A 15103-nucleotide genomic window follows, 5' to 3' on the forward strand; every position below is an offset into this window, starting at 1 on the left:
GAATGCTCTAAATTGGGAGGAGGGGGTGCAGAGGGCTTTGGGGGAAGGCTCCAGGGCAGGAGGCATGGCTGGCCAGGTTAGCAGCCTTGGTTAGAGGTCTGGGCAGCTGATGGGGGTGAACAGCTGGGTACACATGCCCAGGGGATGTGGCAAAGTCTCAGAGGCTCCAGTTCACTTCACCAGGAGGCTCAGCTTGCAGGTGGCAGCCTTTGCCACTGTCTTCCCCCGTTAGCCCCAATTGGCTCTTCCCTCATTCAGATACATCCAGCAAATAGCACGCAGCACCTTCTCTGTACCAGGTGCCTGTACCAGGCACCATGCTGGGCACTGGGATATTGACATGAAGCAGATTCAAAAAGAAAAAAGAGAGAGAGAGAGGAAACAAAAGAAAGCGTTTACATATATATATATACTTAAATATTACTGGTTTGTGAAATCTGAGTCTGATGATACGTTCGTTAGCCACCTCGCAGCCTTGTTCGAGAGCTGGTCCCGATTCTCGCCTGATACCTTTCCCCGTTCTCCTGACGTTCCATGTCAGAGGCTTTATCTAGAGCTTCTGAGCTGCCTTTGAAAAGCCTGATTCGCTGTGCAGAGCAAGAAAAGGCCTCTCAGGGCAGCCCGTGACCTGTGGGTCCAACACACTGTCCCCCCTGCCTAACTCTTCTTCCCTCCCTGAGTGACCATTCCTCACGGGCGTTATTTCCGAGGCGCGGGGCAGTTCCAGAGTCCTTGTCCCCTTGAGGCTGGCGGATAATGATGCAGCTGCAGTTCCAGGGACTGAGCACTTCACAGTCCTTCCAGGATCTTGCCTCGGCCTGTCCCAGCATCCCTGCCAAGCCCTTGGCTCTGTGGCTATTGGATTCTGAGTCTCTGTCTTTTATGCTCAGTCACTGATCCTGGGAGCTGCGGTTTCTGGGCAATGGAGACCCAGCTTCACGTCAAGGACAGAGAATAGGCTCTGAAGTTGAAAGGTCTTGATTTCTGTCCTGACCTGGCTACTTACAAACTGTGTTCCTTTGGGGTAAATCACTTCCCTCCCTGGGACTCCTGACCTGCAAAATTGGAGGGCATTACCTAGATTTCTGGATGGTTTTGAAAAATAAGGAAGAAACTGTATGGAAGCAGAGGATACCAAGAAAGTATCGTACAAATACCAGTTGTCCTGGAGAGGTGCTGCTGCCGTCGCTGTCCCCTCCCCTCTCGGAGCAGGGAGGGAAGTGTGGTTGAGCTTCCTCCCGGGACGCGGGGCTGCCGGCCAGGAGATCAGAGTTAGGACGGTCAGGGGTTGCTTCTCGTCCTCAGGTTGGAGGCCCTGTGCAGGTGCGCTTCCTGTTTCCTCCTCTGGGTGAGAGGAGCCGCTCCAACTGCCCTCCCCTCCCCCCCCCACCCCCACACTTCTCAGCTGCCTTGATTTGATGTGGCCGTTTGTCAGGGCGGCTCTCGTCTGCAGGGCTGTGGTAACTGAGTACTCAGCCAAGGGTCTTCTCTAGGATCTGCCACGGGCCGAGATGAGACAGGAAGGCACGGAGGCTCCCCGGTCCCTGAATCAGGGGTCCCTGAGGGCGTTCCCCTGCAGAGTCACCCGGAAGGGCCAGCTCAAAGAGCCCGAGGGCAGTCTGGAAGGACTCGTCAAGGACTAAAGCTTGCACAAGTAGGCGCTGGGGCATGGGGACACGGGGGTGGGGTGGGTTGAGGTGGGGGACAGGCTGTGTTTCTGTCTTTGGAGAAGAGGGAGGCTGAGGCTTGGTTCCTCTGAAATCTGACACTTTAGGTCCCTGAAACTCTGAGGATGGGTGTTTCCCGGGGAGTTCAAAAGTAGAAGATGGGGCCTCAGTAAAGGGGTGCCTTCTTCATGACTTCTTGGTCTCATGGTAGCTTAGCCACGTTTGCTGGGCAGTGGTCTCAGGAGGCCAGGTCACTGCAGGGGAAGGAGTACACAGTTGGCAGCCGGGAGCCTGGGTGTCTTCATTCTTGCTCTCTCTTTCCTCCTCTACCAGGTGACCTTGGGCAAATCATTTGACCTTGCTAGGCCTCCATCTCTGCATCTGTAAAATGGGGATCATTCTTGTCTTCTTGCTTACTTTCACAAGATTGCTCTGAGACTCCAATGCAAGACTCTATGAGACAGCATTTTGAAAAAGATGACTAATAGATGCAGATAAAAGGGATTTATATTAAGAGGGGCTAACGTTGTTGAAAGATAGGTGCTCTGCGTGTTATTTCCTTTAATTAATTCAATCCTTAGCACCTTGCAAGGGAAATGAGGTTTTCCCAGAGGCTCAGGGAAAGCACAAGGCCGTAGATCTCATAAGAGGCAAGCTGGGACTCCACCCAGGTCTGAATTCAAGGCTTGTGTCCTTCTGCTACACATGCAGTTACTTTTGGGGATTGCCCCTGTGGCCACCGCTTCCATCTGAAATTCCAGAAACAAAGTATATTTGTTGCCAGCCAGGTTCTGGGAAGCTCACCAACTAGCTCTGGAAACAAACAAGTACAGGACTACTTTGGTGGGAGAGGGAGAGGAGAGGAGTCTTTCTGCTTGGTGGCACTGGCACAGGTGTCACCAGGAAGCTGGATATAGGTAGCTTCCAGGGACATTTTTGGTTTGGCCATGCCACATGGCTTGTGGGATCTTAGTTCCCCGACCAGTGTCCTCTTGCTGGCCACTTTCTGGCCCTCTGGGACGTGGGCCCTCACTGACAAACTGAGACCTTAATGGGAGACCCGCCGGCAACCCCACGCCCGCGCCGCCCCATCTGTCCAGGTGCACCCCCGGGATGCTGCCTCACTGCTTCACCTTGGCTGGTGGTCAGATCCGCCTCCCTTCCCTCACAGTGTACAGGGCAGACAGAGCCTGTTCTGGGGCAGGCCTCCAGTCTGCGGGGAGAGAGGAGCAGGGCAGAGGACCAACGAGCAGGGCTGGGTCCTGGCTGACCGCCTGCCTTTGCTCCTGGCACTGTCCTGACCACACCCCCTCCCAGGCTGAGTCACTCTAGTGATCCCTGGCCCTCCCCCTCCCTCCCACCACACCTCCTACCCCAGGGGCCATGACTAGTCAGCCTTAGCTGGGGCCGCTGCCTTCCCCCGTTTTCTTTTCCTTCTCTGAATTTGTGGAGTCTGTAGACTTGCTAATGATCCCAGAATCTTAGCCCAGGAAAAGAGCCTATGGCTTTTCTAATTAGTGGTCTCTCTGGCCCGAGTTTCTAGTAATCTGTTAACTCATCCCAGCCCAGCTTGTACAGTGGTCCCCCTGTTGGGCCTCTCACAGCACTGGTGGGGCGTGTGGGAGGCTCCAGATAAATGCTCTTTCTGTTCTGTTTTCTAGCAGAGTCAGTAGAGGGCGGGGGCAGGGACAGGGACCAGGGATTCTTACCTTTTTGTGGGTCTTTGAGGACCAACTGTGAGTGTTCTTAACTCCCCCTCCCGGGAGGGTTCCCAGACTGCTTGGAGATTCCCCACTTCTGCTCATTCACTCACCATGTTTCACATGTGCCACATTCCGGAAATATACAGGTGAATAAAATGTGGACGCTGAAAAAGAAAATAAACTGCAGGACAGGTTGGAGGGAGCGGGTCAATAGCTATACATTGTTGAGTACTTAAATACCAGACCATGCTAGCCCTTTTAAAATATATTATTTCGTTTAACTTCCACAACAATCCAGCAACTTTCCATTTTACAGAGGGTAAGGTCACAGGGCTGGTAAATAGTGGAGCTGGATGGGAACTTGAGATTGAGTCTGAATCCCACTGAGCTCCAGGGGTGCAGAGGCCTCCTGGGAATTGACAGCTGAAGCAGCCAGTATGGAAGGGAAGGCGGGCAGAGGGCCGGGGTGTGCAAGGCCGGAGGCCTAGGAGTGCACAGATTCACACTACTCCCATCGCCTCCTGACCACCTTCCCCTGCTCCCCGCACCCTCCACTTGCCTCTCTGGCGAAGCCCTCCCAGGCGGCATGCCCTGGCAGTGGCCAGCAAGTTTTCCTTGCCGCTTCTCAGAACCTCCCGGGCAAGCTGCCAACTCCAGTTGTCTTGCCCTGATTGATCAATCAAGAAATACCTAGAAGGTACTTCTCGAGTCCTGCCTTACTCTGCCCACATATTGTATGTTGCTCAGAGCTCCAGGCCAGTAACCCAGAGCAGCAGCTGATCCTAAAAATCATCTGTGTATCCTCATTGGGTTTTTTTTTAACAGCTGATTTATCTTCCTAATTATGTTTAGCTTTAAGCTAATGTTAAAATGAGCTTGCATTAGATAATTTTCACTAATTAACACCAACTTAATGCAGGGGAAGTCATCCCAGAAGCATGCCGCGGGGCAGGGAAAAGCTGGCCTAGGATCTTAAAAAGAATTGCTCTTCTCACTGCCTGGCAGATCACATATGGTTCTTCACGGCTGAGTTAGTTGACCTCGCTCACAGGGGTACAGCCTGTTCTCTGGAGAGCCAGCCCGAGGCTCCTCTGTATCACCCCTTCATCCACCTAGTTTGGGGAATGGGTGTCAGGAGTGCCTCGTACGGATCCGGGGTGGACGGGGAGTGAGCCCCGGTGGTGCGCAGCAGAGGCGGGGGCAGAGCTGGCACAGAGGCCAAGGGGTCTGGGAGGGGAAGTGGCCTGGCTGGCAGAGCTGGGCTGCCAGTGCAGGAGGGAGCCTGGTGTTTAATGACGTCTAATTAGTGAGCCTGAAACAGTGTAGCATGGCCTCAGGCAGCTGGGAAGCCTCAGCTGACAAAGCGCAGGTGCCCGGCTGCTGGGCTGGGGGCAGCCCGGCCTCGAGGCAGAGAACAAGACCCCAGTGGTCTTGGCTCTGTCCTCTCGGTGGGCCAGGGCTCTGGTCCAGAGTGCTTCCTCAGCCCCCCCGAGGGAAGCCCCCTACCGCGGAGGTACTCTGTTTAGACATTTACCGCGTGTCGGGCCCAGTGCAGGGCGGCATGACAGGTCTCTGTCCCCCCACCATGTGCTCAGAGAGACACAGGCCTGAGCAGGTGTGCCTCCTGAAAAGGGCACACACTGCCCTGGGGGCTGGGGACCCAGGACGAGAATGAACCTGGGACAGCCTGGGGGAGGGTGAAGTAAGGACCTCAACAGGGAAGGGATGTTCCCATCACCACAGGGAGAAGGTGGTGACAGGGTGAGTTAAGCCACCAGGGTGGGAGTTGCTGGGTGTGTTTGGAGAACGCAGAGGAGTTGATCGTCAAGGGAGGGAGTGGGTTGGAAGCACCCGGAGGGTCTTTGGCCAGGCTGAACTCAGGCCGAGGGTTTGGGCAGGGAAACGGCACGATTAGGGTTGGGCTATTGGCTCCACCTGCCAAGAGCAGGGGACCGACCCCTAGTCTCCCATCACGCTGACGCTGAGCCCCCACCACCGTGCGCCAGGCGCTGTGGGGAGGAAGCGCAGCGCCAGATGCTCTCCAGGCATCACTGCGTTTCTCTGCATCCTCACAAGAACCATGAGGCTGCCTCACTTTACAGGGAGAGTTCCCAGGGGTCAAGTAACACCCGTGGTTTCACCGCCCCTGTGGGGCCCCTGACTCCAAAGTCTGTGCTTCACCCACTGCAGGATGCCCTTGGACTTTGGGGATTCAGCTACATGACTCTGGAGTCCCCGGGTAGGAGGCTGCAAGGCGGGTGGGGCAGGGCCAGGCAGCGTCCGTGGGTGTTCCCCGGGCAGTTATGCAGGCCTCCTCTCCTGGGCTTTCCTCTCCTCTCTCACCCCAGGGAGCACAGACAGGAAGGAAGCTTAAGGTAAGGCTTTCTTGTCCAGTTGTTCACATCCCACCGGGGCAGAAATTGGATGGGGCCTGTTGCAGCCTTGATGACAAAAGAAAGCCTTTGCGGTGTGCCGGGAGCACTGGCACCTCCGCCGTGAGTTGTGTCCATCCTCCAGCAGCACCTCTCCGTGCTCAGTGGCAGCCGTGCCAATTGGGTCCCGAGCCCACCTGGAGGTGCTCTCCACTCAGGCTGCAGTTTTCTTTCCTTTCTTTCTTTCTTTTTTTCTTTTGGCCGCGCCTCATGGCCCCGACCAGGGGTTGAACCCAGGCCCTCGGCAGTGAAAGCTCAGAGTCCTAACCACTGGACCACCAGGGAATTCCCAGGGCCGCAGTTTTCTTAGGGTGCGTTCCACGCTCGGTGTGCGGGCGCTGATGCCCAGCATCACTCGAGGGACAGTGCATTGTACAGACTGACTTACTCTTCCCTTGATCGAGCTGCCCTTCCCCTCGGTTCAAGTTTTGACCTTCCTGGAAGTGTAGTGTTGCCTGGGCTTTAATCACCATGCGCTGGGCCTGCTGGACATGGTATCAGGCAAAGGAAGACATCTCCACCTTGATGTCTGGGGCTGGTGGGCAGCTCTGTGCTGCTGGCTCCCTGGGAGCTGCCTCCGAAGTGAGGCCCCTTTGTTCTGGGTTCCATCAGAGGAGAGAGGGGGCTGCCGACGTGGACCCTCAGCTCACAGCAGGCCAGGCACTGTGTTCCTCGTGCCGCTGCATTATCTCATTTAAAACTCAGAACAACCCTGAAGGGACCACCTCCCCATTTTAAAATGAGGAAATGGAGACTTAGATTAAATTACTCACTCAAGGCCCCACAGCCAGTGAGACTTTCTGCTTCCAGAGGGTAGATTCTCTTCCCAACACCGGCCCCGTCACTCAAAGTGTGATCCTTCCACCACCTGCATTCAGATCACCTGAGGGGGAGGGTGTTGTTAAAACGCGTTTCCAGGGGCCGCTGAGTCAGACTCTCTGAGGATGGGGCCCTAGCATGCGCACATTCAGCGGGCACACCCCGCCCCGCCCCGCCCCGCCCCGGCTGATCCTCTACAGGCTCGAGCTTGACAGCCACTGCCCTGGAGACCTAGATCGCTCGCTGGGGAAATCAGAGAAGGCGATCCACAGCTGGGGATGTGTGAGCCGGGTGCTGGCTGGCCTGCCCAGAACTGACCCCCCTGGGCTGCCAGACAGATGGACCTTCTGGGAGGCAGCAGCTGACCAGTTTGCCCAGGTGCTGCCCTTCCTACCCCAAGGCACCTTAGGGCTGGAGGTGTGGGCATTTGGCCCCATTCACCTGGTTTGGTGATAGCCCCTCAAAACCGCACAGCTTTTTCATGGGATTTCGTGGACATGATCTCATCTGAAACCCCCAACGGCCCTGGGAGGCAGGCAGGGCAGGCGTGGGAGGTAAAAGTCAGGCCCCAGGCTCACATGGGTGATCAGTGGTCAGGTGGGGACTGGAGCTGCCCCTGTGGGCTCCCCTCCCTCCCCCCCTCCCCCCCCAGGAAAAAGTGACCACCTCCAGCGCATACCTGCACGGAGCATGCCTGGCCTGGGGCCTCTTGCCTTTTCCCCACCGCGGCGCTGAGCGGGACGGGGGTCTTTGTCGGCAGCAGCCATGCCCACCCCGGTGCCTAGGCTCACGTCAGCAGAGCTGGGGAAACCAGTGAGGGAGAGGGTGGTATCGTCTGGCTCTATGGAGGCATCCTGGTTTTGTGTGTCGAGAAGTGACCTCAGATCCTAGCCAGAGTAGATGTCCCCAGAGCCTTCCATGACCACATCATCTGGGGGTGACAGCTCTGGACTGGGGTCAGAAGCCTGGGCTTTAGTCCCGCCTCTGCCAAGACCCAGCTGGGTAACTTAACCCTGGGGCTGGGCTCTAGCTGATACGTTTCCTCCCAGCTCTGAGGCGCTGCCCACCTGGAACGTCCTTCAGTGCAGGGGCCGAGTGCACTGGAGCCTGGCCCAGGGGCTTTGTAGGGCTGACTTGCAGCCCATGCTCCACTTACTGGCTTGCATTCCGTCACAGGGAGGACGGGTACCCGTTCGTAATCTGCACAGAGGCGCTGGCTGTACGTGCTGGTGGCAGCTCTGCTTCCTGGTCTGATGTTCTTGGCGTGGACTTTGACCCCTTGGTAAAGCACTGTCCTCAATAATGGGCTGGCTGCTCCTTCAAGACCTCGGGCGGGTGGAACAGAGGCAGACCAGCCCGGGGACCGGGGCTCAGGCAGTAGTCCCAAAAGGCGGCCACTTCTTTTCCCTTCTCTGTGCCCTTGAGGAAGAACTTCAACTCTGCCTTCCAGCAGGACGATCTAACCGGGAATCTTGCTCAGCATTCTTTTTTTTTTTTTTGTCCTTCCACCGAAATGTCTAGTCATTAATGAAATAAAAGAGTTAACAACAAAGCTAGGTCCACACCCCGCAAATAAAACAGTAGACATGAAACACCCTCCATCCAGACATTCATTCCACAAACATGGAGAACTGACTTGGTGTTGAGATGTCCCCTGAGGGTGGAGATTCTGAGAGAAGTCAGATGGTCCCTGCCATCCGGGAGCCCACAGCCCTGTAAGGGACAGAGCCATTCAGCAGATGTTACAATAAAATGTCAAGGACCTCTGTTATGTGCCCGGAACACAACGTGGGCAGGAAGCAGGGAGTGGTGAACGATATTGGGTGGGGAGAAGTTCAGGAAATTCTTGCCTGTGTCTTGAAAGATGCGTAGATGTTTCACAGGAGTACAGGAGGGGTAGGAACAGAACTGGAAACTGCCTGATGTGTGCAGTTGTTCTCAAAAGCGGGTGGGGAGTTGATGCAGTTTTGCCCCCAGGAGATATTTATCGATGTCTACAAACATTTTTGGTTGTCACCAGTGGGGGTGGCGCTACTGACATGCTGCTGAACACCCTGCGATGCACAGGACAGCCCCCCACAGCAAGGAATACTGTCCCTGGGTCCCTGGAAGTCCCACAGTGGAGAAACCCTGAGTTAGGGTAACTGCAGGTCATCCTGCATGGCTGAAAACAAGGGGCAGACGTGAGATGGTCCGAGATGAAGCTGGAGAGGAGGAAAGGGGCCATCATAAGGCCCTTCAATGCCAAGTTAAGGAGTTTGGCTGTGGGACCCACCACTTCATCAGTCTGTTGTTTTGGCAGGGTCACTGCTACGGAGAAAGAATTGGAGCACAGAGATGAAGGAGAGACTAGTTAGGAAACTATTCCAGAAGTGCAGTGAGAAATGAGGGGGGCCCGAGCGAGGGCAGCAGTGCAGTGGGAACAGAACGGAGCTGACCCAGACAGAGAAGGTGCACAGAGGAGGACCTGCTGGCATCGGTGGCCGATTGGATTTGGTCATGGGGAGAAGGAGGAGGCCAGTAGACTCGGGCTTCTGGCCCGGGTGACCTAGAGGACATTGATTTTGGAAGGGCCTCCAGGGCAGGCTGGTGAGCATAGCTCTGTGACGAGGAGACTGGCAGTGCAGTGGCCGTCCAGACTGGGTCACCCAAACACACCAAGGGTGTCAGTCCCCAGCTGTCTTTTTTTTTTTTTTTTAATAAATTTATTTAATTATTTATTTATTTTTGGCTGTGTTGGGTCTTCGTTGCTGCATGCGGGCTTTCTCTAGCTGCGGCGAGCGGGGGCTAGTCTTTGTAGCGGTGCACGGGCTTCTCATGTCCTGGCTTCTCTTGTAGCGGAGCACGGGCTCTAGCTGCGCAGGCTTCAGTAGTTGTGGCACGTGGACTCAGTAGTTGTGGCTTGCGGGCTCTAGAGCGCAGGCTCAGTAGTTGTGGTGCACGGGCTTAGTTGCTCCGCTGCATGTGGGATCTTCCCAGGCCAGGGCACGAACCCATGTCCCTTGCATTGGCAGGTGGATTCTTTTTTTTTTTTTTTTTTAATTGTAGCCATTTTATTGGGGAGTGTTATCTCCTGGTAGTTTTTTTTTTTTTTTTTTTTTTTTTTATTTATTTATGGCTGTGTTGGGTCTTTGTTTCTGTGTGAGGGCTTTCTCTAGTTGTGGCAAGCGGGGGCCACTCTTCATCACGGTGCGCAGGCCTCTCACTATCACGGCCTCTCTTGTTGCGGAGCACAGGCTCCAGACGCGCAAGCTCAGTAATTGTGGCTCACGGGCTTAGCTGCTCCGCGGCATGTGGGATCCTCCCAGACCAGGGCTCGAACCCGTGTCCCCCGCACTGGCAGGCAGATTCCCAACCACTGCGCCACCAGGGAAGCCCCTCCCCAGCTGTCTTGAGTAGAGTTGCCGTGGAGTGCATGGGGAAGGTGGAGTCCTTTTCATTAATTTTGTTAATCTAATGGTAATTAAGGAGTCCAGGAAGAGAATCTGAAAAGCTGGCAGTTTAATTAAAGTTAAGTGACAGATGGAGTGGAATTCAGAGGCTCCCTAACACACCCTGTTCCCCCACGCCACCACTGAGGCCGAATATCAAAGGAGGAGATGGTAAGCTAACCAAACACCTGATGAGAAGTGTTACAGCATCAGAACTGCTTTGCCAGAGCCTGTGACAGCTTCTAAAAACTCCTGCCACCTCAAATTAACCTCTCTCCCCAGGTGCTGCACATCAGTGGGTAACCAGGTAAAGGAGGCTAGGAGCCTGCCTGGAGGCCAGGGGATGGCTTTTCCCTCCTGACGAAATCCGGCTCCCCGGGTTCTGTGCCTTTGATGTCTCTCTTATAAAACCTGATTTTCCATTTATACTGGGAGCCTTGAGGTTAGATTTGGCTCGTAGGATCACGTGGCACATTAAACACCAGAGCGGAGGGAGTGGGGAGCTCGTTTTCCTGGGCCTGATGCCGTGCATCCTAATGTCAAGCAGGGCCTCAGAGACCAAAGCGGAGGGTAATTATCACCTCTCCTCCACAACGAGATTGCAGGAGTCAGCGAGCAATTGATTTTTTCCTACTACAGATATTTCACTGCTTAATTGGTAGTGACACAGATGGCTGGCTCTCACCAGGGCGCCGCAGACCAAGCCTCCCGAAAGCAGGGCCCCTGGGGATGTCTCTCCCTCTAGTCTGTGATGCTCTCACAGCGCATCCTCTGTCGGGTGGGGGTGAGGGTGAGCTGGCTCCCTGCGCTTTCAATTACAAAACAAAAGCAAGAGTGAATCCAGAAGCGCTTTCCTGAGCCAGCCAAGCCCTCCCCAGCGACATACTGAGAGTCAGCTTTGAGCTGGGCACTGGAGAGTCTGGAAATGAGCAAACAGTAGACTCTGGCCTCAGGCAGCAGTTGGGAGCTATCAGGAGGCCTGTGAGATGGTGGGAGCTGTGTTCTGCTGGAATGAAGCCTAAAGTGGCCTGTTAAAACCCTCCGTGATCCAGCCCCACCCCGTTGTCCTTACGCTACATCTACCCTGAACTGTTGCAGGCCAATTGTTTTTTGTTTGTTTGTTTGTTGTGGACCTCAAGTGCAGAGCTGATTGTGAACCTCAGTTCGTGGTCCGCTGCCATCGTCAATCCAGGGAAGGCCCCTCTTATTTTACTCTCTCCTTCCCTCCCGTCCCTTTCTCCTTCCATAGGCAGCCACCCTCCTATATGCAGTGTATGTCCTTGGACATGTCCGTATCCTTGAAAAACTCGCAGAGTTATTTTATGTAGTGTGTTTTTATTTACATAAATGGTATTAGGCTATAGATCTCTATCTCTAACATTCATCTTAAAAAGAACTACCCAGGGCTTCCCTGGTGGTGCAGTGGTTAAGAATCTGCCTGCCAATGCAGGGGACAAGGGTTCGAGCCCTGGTCTGGGAAGATCCCACATGCCGCGGAGCAACTAAGCACATGCGCCACAACTACTGAGCCTGCGCATCTGGAGCCTGTGCTCCACAACAAGAGAGGCTGCAACAGTGAGAGGCCCGCGCACCGTGATGAAGAGTGGCCCCCGCTCGCCGCAACTGGAGAAAGCCCTCGTACAGAAACGAAGACCCAACACAGCCAAAAATAAATAAATAAACAAATTAATTAAAAAAAAAAAAAAAAAAAGAACTACCCAGGTTCTGCACATGGAACTCGTCCATTGCTTCTGTCTGCTGCAGAGCACTCTGTCCCGAGCACCCCTCACATTCTCCACACCCATTCTTCTAGAGATGGACATCCAAGTTGTTGCCAACTCCTTGCTATCCCAAAGAAAGCTACAGTGAATGTCTTTGTTCCTGCCCCCTTATAGACCTGTGCAAAGATCCAAGAGGTTCCCTGGGTGTGTGGCCAAGAGTAGCGTTGCTGGCTTCCAGGCATGCACAACCTTAAATCCACGAAGCTCTGCCCCTTGCCCTAAGAAATAGCTGTACCAGTGTTCCCTCCCACCCTCAGTGAATGAGGGTTCCCCTTTCCTCACACGCCAACATTTAGGACTATCCAACTTTCTAGTTTTTAGTTAATGTTATAGTTGTAAAGTGGTATCTCTCTTATCTCTTTGCTTTTTTTTAATTTATTTTAAATTTTTTATACAATTTTTAAAGGTTACACTTCATTTGCAGTTATTACTATCTCTTTGCTTTAATTTGAATCTTTCTGCTTACTAATGAGGTCTGCTTCTCTTGACATACTTATTAGCCATTCAGGTATCTCCTCTAGGAATTGCCTATTCATATCCTTTGCCCATTTTTCTAATTAGTTTTCTGTCTTTTTCTTGCTGATATGCAAGCATCTCTTGTATATTATTAGTTCCTTTCGGTTGTAGATATTGCAGATATCTTCTCCCTGTCAGTTATCTTTGTCTGTTGACATCTTTCTTTGAACAGAAAATCCCTAATTTGCCAAATGCCTCTTTTAAAATTTTATTTGTGTTATGATTCATGCTTTTGGAATCTTAATAAATCCTATCTTACCTATGCCATGAAGATATTTTCCTATATTTCATGAATTCCTTTATTAGTTGTATCTTCTGCATTTAGGTATACAGCCTACCTGAAATTCACCTTTATATATGGTATGAGGTAGGGATCCATTTTATTTTTCTCTATTTAGTATTCCAATTGTCCCAATAGCATCTACTAAACAGCATCCTTTCTCCACTGAGTTGTGATTCTACCTTAAAGTTAAGACTAAGTTAACTTAAAGTTTTATGTATGTGTGTAGGTACCTATATATTTCTGGTCTCTCTATTCTGTCCCATGGTCTATTTGTCAGTTCCTTCCTATCTCAGTATCGCAATTCTTATTAATTTGGCTCTGCAGTATGTCTTACTGTCTAGTAGGACAAGTGTCCCCTTTTAGCTTTTCTTTTTCAAAATTGACTTAGCTATTGTGAATCTTCATTCTTCCTCACATCTTAGAAATATTTGAGCTCCTCAAAAAATTTTACTGACCATTCATTGGAATTGCATTGGATTTTATTAATATGAGGAGAACTGGATTTTTAAAACATTAAATCATGTTATCCATGAACACAGTTTATCTTTTCATTTATTCAAATATTTGTAACTGTCCTTTAATAGAGTTTTCTAAATTTCTCCATAAAGGTATTAATTCCTAAATACTATGTGCTTAAGTTGCAATTTTGAATGGATCTTCTTTTCTTTTTCTTTTTTTAATTGGTTATTGCTGTAGTAGAAGAATGCTATTGGTTTTTGTAAGTTTTTCTTGTATCTGGCAATCTTGCCAAATTCTCCTATTACTTCTAATAGTTTTTCTCTGCATTCTAATTGGTTTTTTAAAAAAATATCATCTTTAAATACTGGTAGTTTTGTCTCTTCTAATCCTTCTGTTTCATTTCTTTTTCTTGTCATATTGCATTTCTCAGGACCACCAATACTTTGTTGAACAGCAGTGGTGATAAGTGAACATTCTTAACTTGCTTAAGACTTAAAGGGAATGCAACTTTAAGTATGTTTCATGAGGATTTTTAGTAGATAGCCTTTATGACATTAAGGAAGGTCCCTTCTATTCCTAGTTTTTTGAGAATTTTAATCACAAATAGTGTTATCAAATACTTTTTAAAAACTTATTAAGATAATATATGATTTTCCCTCTTTGACACAATAAATGTTATAAATTGCTACGTTTCTGATGTTGAATAATCCTTTCATTTTTAGGATAACCTTACTTGATTATGCTGTATTATATTTAATTTACTTTTTAAAAAACTGAACTATAGTTGATATGTTGAATTCACTTTTAATGACTTATCCATGTCAATTTCATTTTCAAAGTCATCAATGTGTAAGTGTTCCTAGTCTTTTTACCATTTCTTAAATAGTAAGATTTATTAAATAGTAAGAATTTCTTGAAAAGTAAATATATCTGTAGTTATTTCTCTTTCTTCATTCAGTATTTTATTTGCATCTCCTCTGTTTTTGTCAGTCATGCCTGTCCTCAGTGCCTTTGCTTGTGCTGTTTTCTTTGCCTGAAATGTTCACCTCCTAGGCCCCTGGTAGCCCATGTGGCACCTGTGCGCAGATTAGGAAAAGGCATCTCTTCCTCAGGCAGGCACAGCTCCCACTCACCCCCATCAGCCCAGTGCCTGTGTGCAGTGCACAACCTGCATACCCATGCATGGCAGCCCTGCCCACTTCCCTGCTCGCTTTTAGTCCCTGCTCATTTCTCATGGCACCCAAGGCTGCCCATTCTTCAGGTTTCAGCTTCCTCGGTGAAACCTTTCCTGTTCTCCCCTGGCTGAAAGTAATCTTTCAATCTTCCCCCTCCCTAAGTCCCTCCTTCTCTTCCTACCACCCCTCCTTCGAACTCACATCACACATCATTTGTGCATCTCCTAAGGCATTTATCTCGTTTTACCTTATGTCATTATTTTGTGTGACTGTCTTATGATTCCAACTGGATTAACCCCTTGAAGTTAGGGCCTATAGTTTGTCCATAGATCCTCCCTCTGCCTGTGGGGATTTGTAAATGTTACCTGTATGAATGATTGGGTATTAAATGTAGGAGGTAAGAAGGGCCTTATGTAATATTGTGTAAATGGTGTTGAGGGGTGGTCTTTAGAGGCAGAGATAATGGCAGAGCACACGTGAAGGTGATGGTGATTGTGATGATGACGATGGTGATGGAGGATACACTTATTGAGCTTAACATGTGCCGGCACTGTGCTAAACGCTTTCACAGTTTGCTTCTCTAAGCCTTCTCAACAACCCTTTGAGACAGGTGCTACTATGAGCTCGATTTTGCTGCCAAGGAAGCTGGGGCACTGATGAGTGAGCAGTGGAGTCAGTGAACCAGGCCTGGTCTGCCTGGCTTCAGCGTTCAGGCTTTCAGTTACAACAACAAGCAGACTCCTTCGACCATACAATGGTTACCATTTATTGAAGACTTACCTACGTATCAGGCATTGTTGATGCTTACAGATGTTATTTCTAATCCTGATGCCAAAT

General features: G+C 51.0%; 1 protein-coding gene and 1 long non-coding RNA gene across 5 annotated transcripts in view; one reads left to right on the forward strand and one right to left on the reverse strand.

Moving 5' to 3' along the window:
• FAM83F (family with sequence similarity 83 member F) overlaps window positions 1-15103 on the forward strand; it is a 29964-nt gene that overhangs the window by 5248 nt on the left and 9613 nt on the right. The gene's annotated exons all lie outside the window — the stretch shown is intronic.
• Window positions 2994-11451, reverse strand: LOC309610251. The gene is made up of 3 exons (XR_014233802.1): window positions 7778-11451; window positions 6576-6685; window positions 2994-3534 (listed from the first exon to the last, which is right to left on the reverse strand). It is a non-coding gene; the product is annotated as an uncharacterized lncRNA (long non-coding RNA).

The sequence above is a fragment of the Balaenoptera borealis genome (assembly GCF_965194805.1).
Source record: "Balaenoptera borealis genome assembly, chromosome: 13".
In the NCBI taxonomy this organism is placed as follows: Eukaryota; Metazoa; Chordata; class Mammalia; order Artiodactyla; family Balaenopteridae; genus Balaenoptera; species Balaenoptera borealis.